Source organism: Hemitrygon akajei, chromosome 1, assembly GCF_048418815.1.
Source record: "Hemitrygon akajei chromosome 1, sHemAka1.3, whole genome shotgun sequence".
NCBI classification, from domain to species: domain Eukaryota; kingdom Metazoa; phylum Chordata; class Chondrichthyes; order Myliobatiformes; family Dasyatidae; genus Hemitrygon; species Hemitrygon akajei.
In genome coordinates, this window is record NC_133124.1 from 83,767,235 (window position 1) to 83,788,734 (window position 21,500).

The following is a 21,500-nucleotide window of genomic DNA, read 5'->3' on the forward strand; positions in this document are numbered from 1 at the left end:
ACTGTAAACTCTTTCAGAGCTGATGTGCATCCAATTCCATCTTGAACTTCAATTGGAATTGTTTTCTTGCTCTTAAGATAGCCTTCTGCAGGCCATAGATGGACTTCTTGTATAGTTTGGGTCACCAGTCTTGAATGCTACAGATCTTGCCCTCAGACTACGAATGTCCAGGTTTATCCACAGTTTTTTGTTTTGAGTATGCCAGGTATGTTCTTGAAGGCACACACTGGGCCATACGGGTCTTGATGAACTTGGTGGCACGTGTAGTGTATTCATTCAGATTCAAAGGTGAATATTGTCCAGTCCATTGACTCAAGCAGTCCTGTAAATGCTCCTCCACCCCCCTTTACCATAGCTTGCTCCTCATCACAGGTGCTGCAGTCATTACTCTCTGCCCATACTCTGGGAGTAGAAGTACAGTCAGGTGACTGGACTTCCCAAAGTGTGGGCGTAGGATATCTCGGTAAGTGTTCCTGGTGGTGATATAACAGTGGTCAAGTGTGTTAGAATCTCTAGTTCTTTAGGTGGTATAGATAGATAGATAGATAGATAGATAGATACTTTATTCATCCCCATGGGGAAATTCAACATTTTTTCCAATGTCCCATACACTTGTTGTAGCAAAAACTCCTTACATACAATACTTAACTCAGTAATAATATGATATGCATCTAAATCACTAACTCAAAAAGCATTGGCACACCTCTCCTATCACCACCCAGCCCAGATCCAGGCGTTGCGCAAAGGGGGCGTCGTGTGGTCCATTGACCTGCTGCCTAACCTTGTGCACCTGGAGAACATCTCTTCCTAATAGCAGGAGTATTTCTGCTTCTGGATCCAGCTCTGGGATGTGTTTGGCGATGTGGTGGAGATGGGGCTGGTGTAGCACCGCACTTGGCGTCGGGATCTCGGTGCGGTTGTTCAAGATTTCATTGCACTCTAAGAGCGGAGGGAGACGGATGACGACTTTACCATCCAGGGACTCGATCTGGAAGCCTTCGGCCTTCCTTCCGTAAGTTTCCATGTTGCCTGAGCAAGTTCTAAGGTAGTATGGGAACTGCTCGCTCTCAATGTTGAACAAGTCAAAGAACTCTGGACGGGCTAGCGAGCGATTGCTCTGATCATCCAGAATTACGTAGGCTTTGGTGGCCTAACGCTGACTAGGGTCTCTCTATGCACCAAAGACACAGTGAAAGCAACGCTTTTTCACTGTAACGTTCTCGCTCGGGTGTGAAATAACGCCGAGGTAAACGTCGAGATAAACCAGAATCAATGCAAACGAGACCGCAGTAAGATTAACCATTTACTGTTCACTCTGCACATTAACGCATGGTGAAAACTGTTGAAAAACAATACAAGATTGGTACAGTGTTTGTTCCCTTCTAAATATCACATTTACATTGTGAATACTTGCAAAAGTAAAACTACAATAACTACATTACATTAAAGTGCAGCATACAGTCAGAATCTAGCTGCTCCATTGGCTGCTTTAGATACACTTCAATACAAACTATCCCGACTCTTTAACTGACGAAAAGGTAAACCTTACCGACCGTCGTTACTTTTAACAGAATCGGCGTTAACATTTTAACTCAAAATACCGATTATCTAATGACTTACAGCGTTGCTTTCACTGTGTCTTTGGTGCATAGAGAGACCCTAGTCAGCGTTATGGTCGCACATGTGAGTGACCCCCACCCTTGCGTGAATCTCAAACCGGTAATTCCCCACAAGACGCGGCGAACCCGGATGTGACGTCATCGCAGCCGCGATGTATTACAGACAAATCAATTGATTTAAACAATCCTAACTTTAACTAAAAATGCTAACAAATTACTACGCGAAAATATTATAAACTAAATAACTGCCATAAAGGCAGCACACTCCCCGCTTGGCCTTCGTAAGGTCACAATGAACATAATACAAACAGGAGCCACCTACCTCGAAGAATTGACACGTACTAACGAACGCTTTCAACGGTTCTCCACTTGGCGTTCTTTAGTGAGAGGGCTTGCGTTCCTCATTCACATGGCCAGATCACACCAACGTTCATCCCGAAACAGTAAATGTAGGGGATGGCACAAATGTAACCTAGCCCGCACTGCGGATGAATTGGCCCAGGCAAAGGACGTCATCTTTAAAGCAACTCAAAGAGCGGCTTTCGCAGAGGAGTTTTCAGCTCTCCAAGCTAATAAACCAATACCTAAGGACAGCCCCCTGAGGAAATTCAGCCCGATCCTGAAGAACGATATCATCTGCATCGGAGGTCGGTTAATCCACTCCCAACTTCCAGCTGCAGAAAAGTGTCCGGTAATCCTGCCCAAAGACAGCCACGTGTCTTTACAGCTCACTCGCCATCACCATGAACAGGTAAGGCATCAGGGCCGTCATCTGACGGAAGGAGCAATCAGGGCAGCAGGACTGTGGATCTTGGGAGGTAAAACACTGATCAATTCAGTACTTCATAAATGCGTAACCTGCAGGAAACTGCGAGGCGGTTTGGAAGTTCAACGTATGGCGGACCTCCCACCAGAACGCCTCGAGGTCTGTCCTCCTTTTACATATGTGGGGCTCGACGTGTTTGGTCCCTGGACTATCATAACGAGGCGTACCAGAGGGGGACAGGCAGAGAGCAAGCGGTGGGCCATTATGTTTAGCTGCATGAGTTCGAGAGCGGTACACATTGAGGTCATCGAATCTTTGGATGCCTCCAGCTGCATTAACGCTCTCAGGCGCTTCTTCGCACTAAGAGGCCCTGCAAAACAGTTAAGGTCTGACCGCGGCACGAACTTTGTTGGAGCATCAAAGGAGCTGGGGATGGATAAAACGGTGCAACAATACCTCAGTCAGCAGGGATGCAACTGGGAGTTCAACACACCACACGCCTCTCACATGGGAGGCGCATGGGAGCGGATGATTGGTATCGCCAGAAGAATTCTTGATTCAATGTTTCTGCAGCAAAGCACCCGACTGACCCACGAGGTACTGTGCACACTAATGGCAGAGGTCACAGCCATTATGAATGCACGACCACTCCTACCCGTATCTTCTGACCCGGAAAACCCCTTCATACTCTCGCCATCAATGCTCCTTACGCAGAAGGCAGGAGCTGCCCCTCCACCGGGGGACTTCTCCGAGAAGGATCTGTACACAAAGCAATGGAGACAGGTCCAGGCCCTGGCAAATCGATTCTGGTCTCGTTGGAGACAGGAATATCTACCTTTGTTGCAACACAGACAAAAGTGGTCAGAAACCCGCAGGAACCTTCAAGTTGGAGATTTAGTCCTGCTCAGGGACAAGCAAATCGCCCGCAACTGCTGGCCAATGGCCAGGATCACTGCCACATTCCCTAGTAGGGATGGACACGTCAGGAAGGTTGAATTGAAAACTACCGACCAAGGCAATGTGACAATTTACCAAAGGCCCGTTACAGAAGTCATTCTACTTCTACCTAATGACTAATTTAGAGACTGAAGTTTGTATTATGTTCATTGTGACCTTACGAAGGCCAAGCGGGGAGTGTGCTGCCTTTATGGCAGTTATTTAGTTTATAATATTTTCGCGTAGTAATTTGTTAGCATTTTTAGTTAAAGTTAGGATTGTTTAAATCAATTGATTTGTCTGTAATACATCGCGGCTGCGATGACGTCACATCCGGGGTTCAGAGACTTCAAGCTGACCTGGCTGAAGTACCCCACAATGATAGGGAAGGCATCAATAATCATGCCTGTTGATTACAGTGCTTTCCTAACATTGGCCTAAGATACGTGCACCGCTACCAGGATGATGGCTGAAAACTCCCTTGGCAGATAAAAATGACATTATTTGACTACTAGATGATTTGGGTTGGGTGAGCAGGATTGAGACAGATTGCCACATCTGTGCACCATAATAAGATCATCATAAGGCATACTCCATCTCGTCTGCCTTTAAAAGACTGAGCTGTCTTGTCCTTGCGGAGAATGGTGGAGCAATCAAGCTGCAGCGCTGCATCTTAAATGGCGGGAGATGGCGCAGAGTGCACCAAATTTCTGATGTCCCTCTGGTACAACAATCTTGCTCAGAGGTTATTTTCCAGAGACAATACATTCACCAGCAGATAGTTGGGGGTGGGGAGGGGGGGGAGAAGGGGAGAAGGATCAAAGCATCTATGTTTCAATCGTACCTATAGAGCAGCTCGGCTTCCTCACCAGTTTTCTTAAAGGGGAACTACACTCATGACTTGAGTCTGCAGTCTGGGATCCACTGATTTTTGAGTATTGATTTTTTTTTTAAACATCTTAAAGCAATGTTGTTTTCTGAAGCACCCCTGGCTGTGACTCTGGATTTCAGCTGTAGCGTCTCCCGTTGGAGCCGCGTGCAATCTCCTTTCTATTTGGACCCTGCCTTCCTTCCCAGAGGAACAGGAGCATTCTCAGTGCAACACCACAGTGTCCTGTCTAAAATGGAGAAAATGGCAAATTAGACCTTAGACACACAAAGCACTTTAGGAACTCAGCGGGTCATCTTGATGATCTTAAATTGGCTTGTTTTAATTATTCTAGTCCTATGCCTATGAGCTTCTAATAATAAACAATGCAATTTAAACATTTAAATTACGCTATATACTCCATCCTTCCTCCATCCTGTGGTGCCAGTTCAGAACACTGCTGCCAGCTGTTTCCTTGTGGGTGGGTAGGGCTCATCAAAAAACGCCCTTTGCCTTTTGTACCCGTATCTCTATTTATAAGTGCTCAGTATTCCCTTGTTAACAGGTTTATCAGCTGGTTCTACCACTTTCAAAGGCTCATGCATGTGAACAAGCAAGTTTTTCTCAATTCATATCCTCTACAAAACTATTTGCATTCCACCCTCAATTTAACTTTGCACATCTCTCTCTATATCTACAGCCCAACAGTGCTGGTATCACTGGTCATCCATGTCCTTGTTACTTCTACTAGTCTGACAGACATTTCCTTGTCCCTCAGTACTCCTTCCACTGATGAGGTCATCCAAAACTTCTGCTCTTGGGTCCTGACTTGCCCTCTGTTATGTCACCTATCATGTTTCATAGTTGGCAAATCTACATTGGTCCTGGGTTAAACAGCACCTCTATTTTATAATTCACTCATCGTTTTCAAATTCTCCACAATCTCACATCTCCCTCACAACCATCCCACACATCTGCATTCCTCCAATCCCAGGCAATTAAATACATATGTTCCACCTCACCAACTGTTTCAACTCACCATCTCCTCTAATTGCCCTTAACCCCAAGTATTCAGTTCTGGTCACCTCTTTATATGAATGTGGAAGCTTTCGAAAAGATTTACCAGGATGCTGCCAGGAATAGAGAGCATCTTATGAGGAAAGATTGAGTGAATTAGGGCATTTCTCTTTGGAGCAACAGAGGGTGAGAGGTGTATAAGATGTTAAGAATCATAGAGTGGACAACAAACAACTTTTTCCCAGGGCAGAAATGGCTAATATGAGGGGGCATAGTTTTAAAGAGGAGAGCATGGGGCCAGGGGTATCAAAGGTAGGTTTTAATGGTGAGATGCCAGGCATAGTGATAGAGGCTGATACATTTTATGGACATTTAAGAGACTTTTAGATGGGCACAGAGATGAAAGAAAAATGGAGGGTCATATGAGGGAGAAGGGTTAGATTGATCTTGGAGTAGGTTAAAAGGCCAGCACAACATTGTGGGCTGAAGGGCTTGTACTCTGCTGTACTGCTTTGTTCTCGCTGCCTGTCCTTTCAGACTCTTTAAAATCTACTGCTCAGTGGTAGGCCACCTGCCACATCTCCTTGTGTAGCTTGTCATGTTTTGTTTACTGAGATGGGTAGTTTATCGTATTAAAAGAACTACATAAATGTAAGTCACTGTTGTCAATTATGTTAATATCCAACTTCTGCTTTGTGCAATCCTCACGAGCTTATACATTTTTCTTGCATATCTTAAATGCCGACTGTTCAGTGCTGTCTGGGACAACATCTGCTGATGTCACTGATCTCAAATCATGGAGGAGTTCTGACCAGTAAAGGCCGGTGAGGAATGTGGTCGGAGTTAGAACCTGCTAGGAATGTGGTTTTCCTATGAGCACTATGGCTTTCCTGCTCTGCTCAATGAGAACAGAGGGCAGCTCCCATGTTGAGATGGCACTGAGGTGCTTTGAAGGGGCTGAGTGTGGGGTGGGGGGAGGTGGTGGTAACCAATCACTGATAATCCCTGCTGCTTGTTCTTGTCCTCGCTGTCTGGGTGGTATCTGTGTGCACAGAAGTAATGGGTTTAATCTTTTACTCTGCAGTCCAATTACCTAGAGAATAATGAGCAGGAAGAATTCTAGAAAAATAATCTAGCAGAAGCTTTGTAACTCACTCAAACAGCTCATTGCCAGAGACCTAGACTTATGCTGTTATCATTTTATAGCTGTTGTATTCTATGCCCAACATTTCCACCCCCCCCCCCCCCCACTCACCTCTGGGTGCTTTGTAAATTGTGCAGCTGTTTAGCAAACTCTCCCTCAATGTCGTAAAAACAAAGGAGCCGGTTGTCAGCTACAGGAGGAATGGAGATGGGCATCAATGGATTTGGAGTTGAGAGGGGAACAGCTTTAAGTTCTTCGGCATAAACATCACCAAGGATCTCGCATGGCCTGTACGTACCAGCTGTGTAGAGAAAAAGGCACAACAGCACCTCTTACACCTCAGATGGTTGAAGTTTGGTGTGGGCCCCCAAATCCTAAGAATTTCCTATAAGGGCACAATTGAGAGCATCCTGATTGGCTGCATCACTGCCTGGTATGGGAACGGTACTTTCCTCAATCTCAGGACTCTGCAGAGATTGGTGAGGACAGCCCTGTGCATCTGTAGATGTGAACTTCCCACTATTCAGGACATTTACGAAGACAGGTCTGTAAAAAGGGCCTGAAGGATCATAGGGGACCCGAGTCACCCCAACCACAAACTGTTCCAGCTGCTACCATCTGGGAAACAGTACCACAGCATAAAAACTAGGACCAACAGGCTCCGGGACAGCTTCTTCCACCAGGCCATCAGACTGATTAATTCATGCTGATGTTACTGTATTTCTTTTATATTGACTATCCTGTTGTACATAATATTTATGATAAATTACTATAAATTGTACATTTAGACAGAGATGCAGCATAAAGATTTTTACTCTCCATGTATATAAAGGATGTAAGTAATAAAGTCAGTTCAGTTTAATTCAATTTACAAACCCAGTGATTAACTTCTATCGGTTCATACTCACCTCCTTGGTAAAGCAGCCAGTGTCGTCAAGGAACCTCTCCCACCAAGGCTGTTCTTTTTTTCCACCCCCACTCCCATTCGGCAGAAGATACTAAAACCTAAAACGATAGCTTTTGTCCACTGCTATAAAACTCTTGAATTAACCTCTTGAATAAAATGACCATCAGAGCAGAATTAGGCCATTCTGTCCACTGGATCTGCTCCACTTCATAGCTGAATTATTTCCCCCCTCAACCATTTCCCCCATTCTCCGTACTTTGCCCTGTAACCTTTGGTGCCCTTGTGCCCAAAAGGTTTGGCGCTTGAGTTCTCAATCTACCTTGTTACAGCTTTGCACCTTGCACCGTAGTGTGCATGGCCAGCCTTACACTTCTGTCATTGCAACCCTATATTCTGCATTGTTTGTTTTTGAACTACCTGAACATACTAATGTAATGAAATGATCTGAATGGGTGGCATGCAAAACAAAGCTTTTCACTCTACCTTGGTACCTGTAGTTATAGTTAATCAGTGTATTGATGAGAGTGGGCCCCACAGTTGATTATGAGAGGGATCAGCACTCAACTATCATCCAAATGAGGTTTCCCAATAAATGTCAAGTTCAATAGGTTGAAATGCTGCAGAAATAAATGCTCAGTTTTCTTGAGGAAATAATGTTGCTCTCTTCTATGAAGAACTAGAATCAGGATCAGGTTTATTGTCACTGAATTGTGGTGAAGTTTGTTGCTTTGTGGCAGCAGTGCAGTGCAGGCATAACAAATTACTATATGTCACAATAAAAATGGATAGCTTGCAAAAGAGAAACAGTGAGATAGTGATGGTAGAGGGGAATAAGCTGTTCATAAAACATTGAGTTTGGATCTTAAATATTTAAATATAATAAACATAATACAAGTTGAATACCCCTCATCCAAAATTTGAAAACCTCCAAAATCCAATTTTTTTTTCAAAGCTTCCCAGGTGATGAGGTGATATGCAGGTCTCTGAGCACCCCAGACAGTTCTGAGAAGTGACGTCACATATGTAATGAACAGAAGTTAATGGAAAAATAGAAAAACACTGCATAAAGTGAAAAAAAATTAAGATCTCGATTGTGTATTGAAACAGTGGATTTCTCTATCGGAATGAATGTATGCTGCTTAATGTTATGCTGATCATGAAACAAGCAGATATCACAAAAAAATGAAAATGGAAGGTAATTGTTTTGTGCACAGAATTGTTGAAATGTATAAAACTACCCCCACCCTCTCATCGTAGTTGCTGGGGAACAAGTGGCTGCTTGAAATGAATGGAGGATATGAAGCCAGTTGCAGCGCTGGAACCCACTAATAGATGCGATCAGGGTCAGTCAACTCTGACAGTCTGGAGGACCCAACTCCATCACATCAGATTGTGCTCTGACTGCAAATTGTTCACTCTGAACTTCACACAAGCTATACATAAACTGTACAAGTACTGTAAATGGATTTTGGGTTTAGATTTGGATCCCATCCCCAAGGTGTATCTCATTGTATAGATGCAACTGTTCCAAAGTCCAAAACCCTTCTGGCCCCAAGCATTTCTGATGAGGGATGCTCAACCTCTATTGAGCATTTTATGTACAAACGTACTTGTGTGTGTGTAATTTTTTATATATATAAAATAATATATAATATATCTCACAGGTGAACATGGGATGTATTTACCTCCCAAAGCTTTGTATTAGGCCAGTTTACAGTATTTTAAACGTTATCTTTGTTTTATGCTAAGAATGCAGTGAGCAGAACAACTGGGGCAAATTTTTGCTGCTGTTGTAGGTATTTGATGCTGGTTCCATTGGGCTGCATAGATTCAAAATGCATTGCTAAGGGGAAAATAGATATGGTCCCATAATAATGGTTTGTGGTAGAATAACAGCTCCCGTTGTACACAGAAACATCTCTGCCATCACAATTCAAACCATGTGCAGCATGGGCCATGAAATTCAAATTTAGTAAATTAATAAAGATGTCAAAAATCTGCTGTACACAAGGTGAGTCACCACTGAAGTAATTATTTAGTGCCGGAGGAAATGGTTCCTCAAAACCAGGCAGTCTCATTCACACAGCATTCTCCGCCCACTGCAAATATTGTTGTCAGGTCCACTCTGCATGAGCAAGCTGTAGCTATTGAGTCATCCTTGCTGAATTACTGGACCGTAGTCTTGGGAATTCATTCTAAATTACAAAGATGAACAGAGTGTGATGATGTTTATTTAAGAAAAACAGATGGTGGTCACTTGTGTCTGGAAGTGGAATATTTTGTGCACGATGTCTGATTTGAATTTTCTGGGTTAGTTGCCACTGATATACCCAACAGTGTGCCTCTATTGCCATATGAACAGTTTTTGTTTTCTCTTTACAACTGTCTTTCAGGCTCTTTGAGTGCTGTTGCCAGTTTAAAGAAAAAAACCATTGAGCTTAAGGCACAATGTGGTGATGGCTCTTTGTTGTAACTGCTTACAGAAATCTATTCAGTTGTGAATGCATGGAGCCAAATCTATCGTTTCAACGCTGCTGCAGTGATGTGCATTTAATGACATCAGGTAAAGATGAATTTTCCCTTGCCCGCATGTACCACAAAGGAGATCATTTTGTTCATTATGAAGCACTAACTCTTTGACAGAGCCTTCCAATCAGCCATTTTCTCAAGGGGCCTGCTAATGTTTCCTTTTTAGCAATCATTTCAGTTCTGTTTAGCTGAATGAAATTCTCTTGCTCCATTGCCCTTTTCAGGTAACACATCCCAATTAAGGTTCCTGCTCGCTTGACTGAAATTAAGGTGTCTAGTCTCACTTCATAATGCTGTCATTACATTCACTGGGTGAAGACCCTTAGTCCAGTGCTGACCTGACTGCACAGTGATAAGCTGGGGGTCCACACTGGGTTATCCTGCGCAGAATGCTTCCATAATAAAGAACAAACTGATAGTCAATGACATTTTCAAATATCATTGACCCTTTCCTGTGCTTTTAAAAGGATTAATGTATGGTTTGATATCGCAGTTAACAGGGTGATTTTGTGGAAACTGGTTGTGCCTTAATTGAATGGTCCTAATGCATTTGGGGTTTTCAGAGAAAGAAATGGTGTTGAAGTTCTTTGAGGTAGTGTGGGTTTAGTACTTTTTTTTAAGGATTATATGGGTTGGCACAACATGGAGGGCTGAAGGGCCTGTACTGTGCTGTAGTGTTCTATGATAATAAAATGCAGGGTAGAGATTTGTAAGGCAAAATGCCATCAAATTAGCAAATATTTAAACCAACCAGTTTTATTCAGAGTTACTGCAGTACAGAAATAGGCCTAGCGGCCTAACTGATCCATGCTCACTAAGTTGCCTTTCTGAGCTGGTCCCATTTCTCTGCATTTGACCCAATTCCCTCTAAAGCTTTTCTTGCCCATGTACCAATCCAAATGCCTTTTAATTGTTTTAAATTCCCCCCCCCCCCCCCCCACCGCCTCCACCACTTCCTCCAGCAGCTGGTTCTACCACCCTCTGTGTGGAGGGAAAAAGATGCTCTTTGGGTCCCCTAAGTTTTTTCCACCTCCCAACTTAAATCTATGTCCTTTAGTTTAGGAACTCCCCTATCCTGGGAAGAGGACTGACCATTCTATCTACTGTGCCCTTCATGACTTTAAAAACCTGTATAAAGTCACTCCTCAGCCTCCTACACTGCAGGGAATACAGCCATGGTCTCTTCAGTCTCCCATTACAGCTCAGGCACACGTTCCAATAATACTTCTCGACAGTGTGAGCCAAATTGTGGTAGGTTAGTCAATTTTTTTGAGAGTGGAAAGGCCAAGGAATTTAGATTAATTCCAGAGCTCTTTCAAGTACTGATGCACACACAAGGCTTTAAATGTTCATGCAATGGGATTCAGTGATGACTTGAGGGCCTGAGTTTTAGGGAGAGGTTGGGCAGTTTAGGACTTTATTCCTTTGAATGTAGGAGACTGAGGATAACCTTAAAGGTGTATGAAATAATTTCAGCCCAAAATGTCGACTGTACTTTTTTCCATAGATACTGCTTGGCCTGCTGAATTCCTCCAAAATTTTGTGTGTGTTGCTTGGATTTCCAGCATCTGCAGATTTTCTCTTGTTTGTGATAGAAAGTGTTTTATTTCCCAAGAAAAGGGAATCAAAAACTAGAGAGTGCTGGTTTAAGGTGAGAGGAAAAACATTTAAAAGGAACCCAGGGGGCAGCTACTTCATAATGAGTGTGGTGCATATAAGGGACAAATTGTGAAAGGAAGTACCGTAGTTGAATCAGGTACAATAACAACATTCAAAAAGCACTGACGGGTATATGGATAAAAAAAGTTTAGAGATTCGAGCCAAATGTGGGCAAATGGAATTAACTATGACGGGCCTCTTGATCATCTTGGGCAAGTTGGGCCAAAGGGCTTATTTCTGGACTGTATGACTCAATGGCTTTAACTTTTCAGCAGCCTCTAAATGCCTTTGTATGGGTCTGTGTTGACTATAACTATGTTGGTTGCATCAAATTAACAGGTTAAGCATTACATTTAACTGCTGTTCTTTCTTGTTACGATACTGTTGTTCTACAGGAGAATCAGTTGTGAAAAGTTCTGAGAAACTTCCATGTGCATTTTGAAATAATGTTGTCACGTTTTTGTTCTCTGGCGCTAACTTCCCATGTATCCTTTTCTAACTTTTGAGGAAGTGTGAGTGGGCAGGGTTCCTCACTGCCAGGTAAGAGAGGGCTGTAAGGAAACATGTGGGGATCTTAGAGAGGTTTTGATAGAGTGAATGCCTTTAGAAAGGTGACCTACACCTAAGGGAAAATAAACAACTGGCAATTAGAGCACGACATGGGTCTTTATGGCTCACCTCGTCCATGCTGACGGTCATGGTACATTAATCCTATTTGCCTGTATTAGGCCAACATCTCTCTGTGCCTTTTCTCGGAGAGGAATGCCTTTTAAGCATTATCGTTGTGTCCACTACCTGCTGACAGTTTTTGTTCCAGATACTCACTACTCTGTGTGAAATGCTTACTCAATCTCTCCTCTCTCACCTTCTACCTGTGCCCTCCGTGTTTTAGATTCCCAAGTCCTGCGAAAAAGATCCTATCTCTGCCCTTCGTTATTTTATAAACTTCTAAGGACACGCTTCAGCCTCAGTGAGAATAAACCCAGTTTATTTGATCTCTCCTTATCACTGCAGGCAACATCTTGTTGAATCTTTTGTAATTCTCTTTCTTCCACATCCATCCTGTAATGTGGAAACTAGAACTATACTAAGTATACAAGAAAGATCTAACCAGTGTTTTGTACTGCTGCAATGTGACTTCCCAATTCTTATACCCAGTGTTTGAGCCCATGAAGGCAAACCTACCTAAATGCCTTTTTCACTACCCTAGCTATCTCTGTTGCCATTTTCAGGGAGCAATGGACATGCATCAAGATCTCGTTGCACACCAGTTCCACCCTTTTTCCATGTCCTCCCAGAATCTGACTTCCCAAAGGCTATTACTTTGCACTTGTGTGTAAATTGCATCTATCGCCACTCTGACCCACTTTCTACCTGATGTACTGTATATACTTCATAAGACAGCAGATTTAGGCCATTTGGCACATCAAATCATGGCTGATTTATTATCCCTCTCAACTGCATTCTCCTGACTTTTCCTCTTAACCCTTGATGCCCTTACTAATAAAGAACCCATCAGCCTCAGCTTTAAATATGCCCAATGAACTGACCTCCAAAACTGTCTATGGCAATGAATTTCACATATTTGCCATCATCTGGCTAAAGAAATTTCTCCATCTCTTTTCTAAAGGGATATCCTTTTATTCTAAGGTTGTGCCCTCTGGTCCTGGACACTCTCTCTCTCCACCCCATATTCACCTTTCTTTGCTATCTATGACTCTAATTCTCATATTGGCTGCAAACTCACTGATCAGACCTCTTACTTTCTCATCTTATTTATATTTCAAATAACAAAGGTCCCAGCATTGATCCCTGTCGTTCACCACTTGTTACAGACTTGTAGGCAGTACGGTATTCACTGCTACCCTCATTGGATCCTGAGGATCTCTTGTGCATACTGTGCAGGACCTTGTCAGAAACCTTTTTGAAGTTTTCATAAACGACATTTACAACTCTGCTGTCATCCAATCCACTCTGAAACAACTCGATCAGATTTCTGAGATACAATTTCTCCTGTACAAAACCATTCTGTATCCTCTGAATCGGTGCCCAGCTTTCCAAATGAGCATAAATCCTGTCCCTCAGAACCTTCTCTGAGTGCCACTGATATAGGATGCATCAGCCTGTAGTTTCCAGGCTTATCCCTGGGTTTGATATTATCAATCCCCCAATCTTCTGGTACCTCACCCATGATGTAAGTGTGTCTTACAGAACCCCAGCAATCTCCTCCCTTGTTTCCCTGCGGTAGATTTGGTCAGGCCCAGGATATTTATCCACCCTAATGTGCTCCAGTATTTCTAGCATTTCCTCCTTCCTGATACAGTCATACTCCAGAATATCAGCCTCTCCCTTTCTCAACTTTCCAGCATCCATGTCCTTCCTGTGGCTAATAACAGATGAGAAGTATTCATTTATAATCTTGCTTGTATTTCCTGGCTCTACACATGGGTCCCCTCAGGGGCCTGAGGAGGAATCTTCTTGTTCCCTAGCTATTTTCTTACTTCTAATATACATATAAAAGATTTTAGATTCTCATGAATCCTCCTTGCTACTGTGATTTTATGGCCTCTTTTTGTCCACCTAATTTATTTCTTGTTTTCCCCCATATCCCCTATAAGCCCCTACAGGAGAGTACCAATTAAATCCAATAAAGAAAGCAGACCAGATCACTTTACCCGGAGAATTGGCAGAATAGGGAACTCCCCACTTTGGAGATGTGGAGCGGTGGGAGAGTGAAATGGATATTAGGTGGAAAGGACAAATTGTAGAACTGTTCCGGCTTGGAAGGAGACCATTCACCCCCCCCCCCCCACCTTAGCTGATTGGCCTACAATTTAGCTGTTCTTTCCCCCACTGCTTTGTAATGTAGACATGATCCAATTATCTGTTAAAAGCTCCCTTTCAGATTGTGCATTCCAAATCATAACTGCATGAAAATAATTGTTCTCGTACACCCATTTGGTTCTATTAACAGTGACTATAAATCTGTATCCCCAAGCAGAGTGGTTAGCTCTGTTTAGTTCCTTTTGTAATTTTGAAAACTTTTTTAACTAATTGCTTGAGAAAGGTAGATTGGGAGGCTTAAATGGCAAAAGGACTTTCTGAGCATGAACACATAACTGGAACATTTTATTACTGAGGGGCCTGATCTGTGGAGTTATCGTGCTGTGGTCTAATAATGAAGATCTAGAAGTTCTTTGACTAAATGGTTATAAGAGCAGAGAGACTTGGACTAGTGAGCTACAGATATAATTGTGAATCCCACCACAGTAACTGGGGAGTCTTAATTAACCAAAACAAGATTGTTTTGTTTGACCATGAACTTGGTTGGCCAATTGCATGTTTGTTTGTTTTAAGTCCAATGAAAGTTCTATAGATGCACAGTGGAGAGCAATTTGCCTGGTTTCACCATGACCTGATATGGAAGCACCCATGCACAGAAATGGGGAAGTCGATATAAAGTGGTGGATACGGCCCTCTCCATCACTGAGTACATCTACATGGAGTGCCGCCACAAGAAAGCAGCGTCCATCATCAAAGACCCCCATCATCCAGGCCATGCTCCCTCCTTGCTACTACCAGTGCAGGAAGTGCAGGAGCATTAGGTCCCACACCACCAGGTTCAGAAACAGTTATTACCCTGCAACCATCAAGCTCCTGAACTAGTGTGGATAATGCTGAACCTACTTAATAGCCTAACACGTCACTTTAAAGCACTCTACAACTCAGTATTGTTTATTTACATTTTTCATTGTTTGCACAATTTGTATTTTGCAGTTTTTTATAGTTATTTTTGTTATTTATAGTTTTTCATAAATTCTATTGTATTTTATTTTCCTGTAAACACCTGCAAATAAAGGAATCTCAAGGTAGAATATGGTGACCTATATGTACTCTGATAATAAATTTACCTTGCACTTTGAACCTTATTCATTACAGCTTCCTCAGTGCAGTTTTAATTTGGGGTTGACAATAAAATGCTGCTGTCCCAATGGATACATTGATGCACAAACAAAAACATAGTTTTGTGATTTATTTGCTGCTTATCCTTTGCAGTTGCAAAGTCGAGCTGTCCTGAGCTTCTATTCAGTTTGATTATTCAGGTCCAATGTGCAATGTTGTTCCAGCACAGCATTTCACTTCAGACCTGTATAATCAGACCCAATTACTGCTAATCCAGTTTTGGAGAACATGGGAGGACACTGTGGCAGAGCCAGTAGAGAGAATTGTCTCAGATCTGCAGCAACCAGAGTTCAGTCCTGATCATGTGTGTGGAGGTTATATTTTAACTGATACCACATCGATTTTTTCTCTGGTCGCTCTGGTTTCCCCCCACATTCCAGTGGGCAGCTTGGTGTGTTAATTGTCCACTGTAAATTGCTCCTTGGGTATCGGTGAGTGGAAGAATCTGGGACAGGTGGATGAGAATGTGGGGAGGATGACCTGCATCGCTGCCATGGAGGCTCCACTGCCCAGGTTCGAAAGAGACTGCAGAGGGTTGTAAACTCAGTCAGTCCATCACGGGCACAGCCCTCCTCATCAATGAGCACATCTTCCATTGGCAGTTCCTCACAAGAATGTGGCATCCATTATTAAAGGCCCTCACCATCTGGGGTATGCCCTCTTCTCTTTTCTACCACTAGGGAGGAGGTACAGGAGCCTGAAGACACATTCTCAGAGCTTTAGGAACATCTTTCCTCTCTGCCATCTGATTTCTGAATGGTCCATTTTAATGCAAAGTAATCAGTCATGTTACTGTACTGAGGTAGTGAAAAGGGGTTGTGCAAGTTCATTTGAGAACTGAACGGTTGAAGGGAAGTTGGTGTTCCTGACCCTGGTTGTGTAGGATTCGGGCTTTTCTGTCTCCTGTTTAATTGTAGCAGCAAGAAAAACTTCTCATTTCTTGAACTAATGCACCTGTCACACCTCAGAAACATTTCCAGTATCTTTTTAAATTCACGGCCTTGATAAAAGGAGGTGGAACCATTTGGTGAGAAATGAATTTCTTTGCACGTCTCTATTCCTTTCATTAATTAGGTCTTTTCCCTGATATTGCTGCCATGTTTTAAAGAGAAACATCTTCCTATTCACCTATGTAACATAGCTACATTCACTAATTACCTCTCCCCTCCATAAACTCTGTTCTGAAGACAACTTCTGTCCAAGCAGTATGCCCGCCTCACCAGCCTTCTGCAACACTGGCAACATCTGCTCCAGTGTCATCACATGCATCCCCTGTGCAGTGCTAAGTGAGTGTTCTGGGTTTTGGGATGGGGAAGCTGTTTGTATCATTTCAACTGAACTGAATCCTATCAGACCTTTGGAAGAGCCACTCTCATAGGCCAGGGCTGAGGAGTGATGTGTTGAATAGCTGATTTGGTAGGCCAAATAGCCACTGATAGAAGGGGCTTTGAGTTCAATTCCAGTAATGTCATTGGCTTATTGTCATGTACCAAAATACAGTGAAATGTCTGTTTGCACACTATTCATACAGATCAAATCATACAGGGCATTGAACAAAACAAGGTAAAACAATAACTCTGCATAATAATGTATAAAAACTACTGAGAGAGTGCAGCAAATCATATCAATTTCTCCAGTTTCTGTTCATTCCCTCCCTCCCTCTCTTTTTCCATACCCCATTCTGGTTACTGTTTTAGTCCTCTCTTCTCAGGTGCTCATCACCTCCCTCCTGTTCCCCTCCTGCATCCCTTCCTTAAATGATCCACTGTTCTTTCTTCAGCCCTTTATCTCTTCTACCTATGCACCCACCCACATCCCCCCACACCTGATCTCACCTTAACCTAACAGCTTGTACTCTTCCCCTTCCTCCTATCTTTTCCCAGTCCTAATGACGGGTCTTGGCTCAAAGCACTGTCTGTTTATTCCTCTCCATGGATGCTGCCTGACTTGCTGAGTTCCTCTAGCTTTTTGTGTGTGTTGTGAGAGAAAGTTCAGTGCAAGTAAACTATAAAGCTCAAGATCATAATAAGGTAGACTGTAAGGTCAAGAGTCCATCTTATCATAATGAGGTAGACTGTGAGGTCAAGAGTCCATCTTATCATAATGAGGTAGACTGTGAGGTCAAGAGTCCATCTTATCATAAAGCAGTCCCTTCAAGTGTCTGATGACAGTGGGATAGAAGCTGTTTTCGGGCCTGCATTTTCTTAGTCTTTTGCATCTTCTGCTTGATGGGAAAGGGGAAATGAGAGAATGTCTGGGGTGGGGTCTTTGATTATGCTGGCTGCTTTATTAAGGACCTGAAAAGTGTAGAGTCCATAGAAGGGAGGTTTGTTTCTGTGATGTGCAGGATAGGATGCTTTTTGTGGTGCAGGGAACTTGGAGGGAAAACCTCTCCACACAGAGACTGGAGTTTGGAGCAACAATCAATCTGCTGGAAATCTCACATGCTGCTGGACCTGCTGAGCTTTTGCAACAGGTTATTGCTAATCATGCATGTATAACTGCTCAGTGCATGAATATAATGGATGGATCTCTGGAGAAATTGGATGGGGAGAAAAATTAATAGATGCATTGGCATAGGGGAGGCAGAACCATTCAGACAGCTGACCTGTTTTGCTTCTGTTAATTTGATGTAATTCTGCGTGGCATCTCATTTTGCCCAGAGCTGTGGTGGAACAGGGTGACCTCCTGTAGAGAGGTGAAGACAGTGTTTACTTCATTCTTAATGAATGGAATGCTCTCTCTGGCCCTGCAGGCAATACTGCCTGAGCAAATCTGCTTGCACCAATATCCTTTACTAATTCTTTACATTAACAAGGTTAAATAAATGTTTTATTTCTTCCCTAAAGGAGGAAATCAATGAGTAAGACTTTTGTTGAGCTGTCGTTGTTTTCCCAAGTGCCAGGATTAATGGAATTTCCTGCAACAGTCAGCAGTCACCCTTGGAGCCTGACTACACAGCTTTATGAACAGGGAAAGGGGGATTTCCATTAGTTTACATTAAATGATACAATAGGAAAACCGGCCATCTGGCCCAGCCCATCCATACTGACCAGATTCAGAATCAGAATATATTTTGCCCATATTTCCACTAAACCATACCTATCAATATATCTGTCCAAATCTCTTTAAAATGTTGTGACTATAGCTGCCTCCACCACTTCTCTGGCAATGTTTCCACCACCACCTGCAGGGAGAAGAAGTTTGAGCCTCTTGTATCCCCTTCAACTCTTTCCACTCTTGCATCAAACCTATGTCTTTGAGTTTTAGTCTCCCCAACCCTGGGAACAAAACTGTGACAATCTACCCTATCTATGCCCCTCATGATTTTATAAACCCCTATAAAGTCTCTCTTCAGCTTCTTTCATGCCTGGGAAAATGGTCCCAAATATTCCAGTTTCTCCTTATAACTGAAGCCCTTCAGTCCTGGCAACATCCTTGTGAATCTTTCCTGCACCATGACTCTCATTTAATGACATCCTTCCTATAGTGTGGCAACAAGAACTTCCATTTGTGGTCCAACCATTGATAGAAGCGACTGAAACGAGGCATCTCAACTCTTGTACTTGGTGCTTCAGCCGACAAAGGCGAGCATACCATACTCCACTTTCAACACTTGGTTGGTCGGTGTTGCTAATTTAAACAACTATGTCCACTTGTATCTCAAGGTTGTGCTGTTCGATTACACTACACTACCAGCAGGCAGGGGATGTGGAAGAGATGATAGGGTCTGAAGACTGACCGCAGTGGGGAAGAAGCATGAGCCTGCTCCCATGGGCTTTCAAACTCCCATAACCTATACCATCCAGGGCTTACCTTCTCATTACTATCAGGGAGGAGATGCAAGAGCTTGAAAACTCGCACTCAATGTTTTGGACCAACTTCTTCCTCTCTGCCATTGGATGTTTGAATGGTGCATGAATGCTACCTCAACATTCCCCTCTTGGACTGTTTATATATATATATATATATAAAATTATAGTCATTTTTAAGTCATGCATTGTACTGCCACAAAATGACAAATTTCATGATAAAATTCAAAGGAAGTTTTATTATCAAATCACATATATGTCATCATTTACAATGCTGAGAATCATCATCTTGTGGGCATACTCAATAAATCCAGTAACCCCACAATGGAATCAATGAAAGACCACAGCAACAGGTTGGACAACCAGTTTGTAAAGGACAACAAACTGTGCAAATACAAAAAGAAAGAAATATTGATAATAATAATAACTAAATAAGCAATAAATATAGAGAATATGAGATGAAGATTCCTTGAAAGTGAGTCCATAGGTGGTTTTAGTACTTGGCCAGGTACTCCATCTGGGCTGGATGCTTTCTGTGGGTTCACTCTCCTGAAGGTGGCACACACATCGGCCCTAGAGATTGAAATCACAGGATCATTGAGGGGCTGTGGGAGTTCATGATGGTTCCTCTGTGGTTTGATGGTCAAAGCAAACATAGAAGGCAATGAGTTCATCTGGAAGCAAAGCCCTGTTGTTGCCAATGTTGCTTGATTTTACTTTGTAGGAGGTAATAGACTCAAGCCCTGCCACAACTGTCAAGCATGCTTCATTGATTCAGCTTTAGTCCAGAATTGCAACTTTGCCCATGACATGGCTTTCTGGAGATCTTAGCTGGACCTCTTGTAACTTACTTGGTCGCCAGATTTGGCTGCGTCTGACTTGGCCCTCAGCAGATTGTGGACCTCATTGTTTATTCAGAGTTTCTGGTTGAGGAAGACTCTGAATAATTTTACGGGGACACATTCATCTACAACTGTTTATATAAAGTCTGTGACAACTGTGGTGTATTCATTGAGTTCCATAGATGAGTCCTCGATTACACCCCTGTCCATCGACTCAAAATAATCCTGTAGCCTCTGCTCTACCTCCTGAGACCATCTTTGTCCTAATGACTGGAGCCTTGCTATTCAGCTTCTGACTGTATGCAGGTAGGAGAAGGACAGCCAATCGATTAGATTTCCCGGTGCAGTCTGGGCATGGAATGGTAGGCATTCGTTGTCTTGGTATAGCAGTGATCTCTGGTGTTACAGGTTATATGCTGATGCTAATTGGGACGGGTTTTCTTCAGACAAGTCTGATTGAAATCCCTGCCTGTGACGAGGTGGACTGTTCCTTGTTTAGTTTCAGCATCATGCAGTGTCTCAAAGCGCTTGATCATAGTCTGTCGCTGATGGTATGTCAACTGTGGTCAGGATCACGGAGGAAACCTCCCTTGGTAAATAGAATGGATGGCTTGTGATCGTTAAGTATTCAAGGTTGGGGGAACACAAGTTTGACAAAACCACCACACCGGAACACCACTGAAAGTTTAACACACACCTCCACCTTTTGTCTTTTCAAATCAGCAGATGTCAGTGATAATAAACCTGATAATAAATTTTGAACTTTGAACTTGTGTATCAGCCTCTACCACCACCCCTGAAAGTGCTTTCCAAGCATCTACCACACTGTTTAATAAAGTGTACCTCTGACATCTCTTCTAAACTTTCTTCCACTCACCTTGAAGGAATGTCCTCTAGTTTTAGTTATTCCTGCCCAGGGGGGGGAAAAGCACCAGTGTTTCACTCTATCTATGCCTCGTATCGTAGTTCTTGTGGAACTACAAAGGTTCTGATTAACAACTAATCCTATTATCAATGCTCTTTAGTGATCAGTGTGAAATTGAACAGTGGGTTCAACTCCTGCTGCTGTCAGTAAGGGGTTTGTACGTTCTCCTCATGACCGCGTGGGTTTTCTCCGGGCGCTCTGGTTTCCTCCTACGTTCCAAGGACATACAGGATAGTAGGTGAATTGGTCAATGGGTGTAACTGGGTGACACAGGCTCATTGGGCCCAAAGGGCTTGGTACCGTGCTATATCTCGAAATAAATACATAAAATTTAGTGCTTCAATTAACAACCTCCATGATAGTGACCCGCAGAACAAGCTAAAGGAATTATTGAAGATTATGAAGAATACTTTAAGCCACATTTAGCTTACACATCATTTACTGTAGCTACATATCACATACACTGAAAATAATTATTCCTAACCCGAGCTTGAGCACCAAACCCTTGGGGTT

The 21,500-nt window shown here is 42.9% G+C and overlaps 1 protein-coding gene across 6 annotated transcripts in view; it reads left to right on the forward strand.

Annotated features, from left to right (window-relative positions):
* Positions 1-21,500, forward strand: part of LOC140728294 (protein spire homolog 1-like) — a 258,068-nt gene that overhangs the window by 60,839 nt on the left and 175,729 nt on the right. The window contains exon 1 of one of the 6 annotated variants that reach the window (XM_073046857.1): positions 9,761-9,820. The exons of the other annotated variants lie outside the window; for them this stretch is intronic. The gene's annotated coding sequence lies outside the window, so the exon portion shown is untranslated. Of the gene's footprint in view, positions 1-9,760; positions 9,821-21,500 lie in introns of those variants that run through there. 6 annotated transcript variants of the gene reach the window in all.